This window comes from Colobus angolensis, unplaced genomic scaffold (genome assembly GCF_000951035.1).
Source record: "Colobus angolensis palliatus isolate OR3802 unplaced genomic scaffold, Cang.pa_1.0 Scaffold222, whole genome shotgun sequence".
NCBI classification, from domain to species: domain Eukaryota; kingdom Metazoa; phylum Chordata; class Mammalia; order Primates; family Cercopithecidae; genus Colobus; species Colobus angolensis.
In genome coordinates, this window is record NW_012115400.1 from 1,211,063 (window position 1) to 1,212,694 (window position 1,632).

At 54.5% G+C, this 1,632-nt stretch overlaps 1 protein-coding gene across 3 annotated transcripts in view; it reads left to right on the forward strand.

Moving 5' to 3' along the window:
• Positions 1-222: 222 nt before the first annotated feature.
• The window catches only part of ZSCAN21 (zinc finger and SCAN domain containing 21), a 24,680-nt gene continuing 23,270 nt past the window's right edge, over positions 223-1,632 (forward strand). For 2 of the 3 annotated variants that reach the window (XM_011943867.1, XM_011943868.1), the window contains exon 1: positions 223-297. The gene's annotated coding sequence lies outside the window, so the exon portion shown is untranslated. The remainder of the gene's footprint in view (positions 298-1,632) is intronic. The other variant, XM_011943866.1, reaches the window with a different exon arrangement.

A 1,632-nucleotide genomic window follows, 5' to 3' on the forward strand; every position in this document is an offset into this window, starting at 1 on the left:
TGCCCTCACTGCGCCGGGGCGTCGGGGTTGGGTGGGAGAACCGCCGAAGCCTTCATCTGGTCTGACCGTCTTTGGTAAAAACAGAAAGAGTCCCTGGCTTTTCATTTTGGGGGTCGACTCAGCGCTTCCCTGATGTCTCAAGGGCCAGAGACACAGAGAGGACCTCCCGAATTTCTAGAGGGACCGCTACGGCCCCGCACGACTTTCCCGTGGGGCGCGGCTATGACGCACTTCCGGCTGCGCGGTCCGGAGGTGCGCGGTGCGGTTTCCCGGTGTACGGAGCGGCTCTGATTCACGGTGAGCCTGCTGGTCGCGGGTTAGCGAGGCGAACAAGAAAGGGACCGTTGGCTGAGTGGTTTGGGGAGGGAGAAGTGGATTTGGCAGCTGTGGCTTCCGAGGACCCCACCTAGACGGATCCTAGCAGAGCTGTGGGGAGGAGCTCGCCGTCCCCGCCCAGCCCCAGCTGGTGGAGGCGCTAGCTCCCCGGAAAGCCTTTCTTCCACTTGGGGCTTTAACAAATGAAAGCTGGAAGAACAGATGTTCTGGAAGTTCTTTCTTATTCCAGAATAGTTTTCTTGTGCGCTCCCCAAGCCAAGCAGTCTGTCAGTCTGACCGTGGCCGCCTTTTTTCCCTTTCTGTGAACTGGAGGTCCGAACGCAAGGCTCATTGATGGGAATACGCCCAAGGGGTTGGAAACCTGTGGGAAGCCGATCGTCATTAGAAGTCTTGGGTAGAATCCAGTGCAAGGGAAGAAATAGTCCCCTCGGGCTTTGTTCGGGCTAGAATGCACACACAGAATAGGGATCTGCTCAGATTTAGAAAAACATTCTTAAAGAAACATGTATAAATAAGAGTATCAAGACAAAGTTGATTTGGGCCGGGCGCGGTGGCTCACGCCTGTAATCCCAGCACTTTGGGAGGCCAAGGCTGGCGGATCACTTGAGGTCAGGAGTTCGAGACCAGCCTGGCCAAACCCTGTCCCCACTAAAAATACAAAAATTAGATGTGTGTGGTGGCGCGCACCTGTAATTCCAGCTACTCAGGAGGCTAAGGCAGGAGAATCGTTTGAACCACCAGTAGGCGGAGGTTGCAGTGAGCCAAGATCATGCCACTGCACTCCGGCCTGGGCGACAGGGCAACACTTGGTTCCCCCCCTCCCAAAAAAAAAGGAAAGTTGATTTGGTGGGTGAGGTACTTGGAAACCCACGAAATCTAAGGAAGAGTTGAGCTGTGGCAAGGAAAAGAGTTAAGAGGCAAGACAGTCGTTTTCTAGTATTGGAAGGCTGCTGTGGAGAAAGTGAGTATTGGTTTTGGACCAACCTAGGATTTTTGAAATGATGCAGAATTTGATTCAGGTTAAAGAAGAACTCGTGTGGCCGCGCATGGTGGCTCATGCCTATAATCCCAGCACTTTGGGAGGCCGAGGCAGGCGGATCACCTGAGGTCGGGAGTTCAAGACCAGCCTGACCCCCCGTCTCCTAAAAATACAAAATTAGCCAGGCATTGTGGGTCACGCCTGTAATCTCAGCTAATTGGCAGGCGGAGGCGGGAGAATCGCTTGAAGCTGGGAGGCAGAGGTTGCGGTGAGCCGAGATCGCGCCATTGCACTGCAGCCTGGGCAACAAGAGTGAA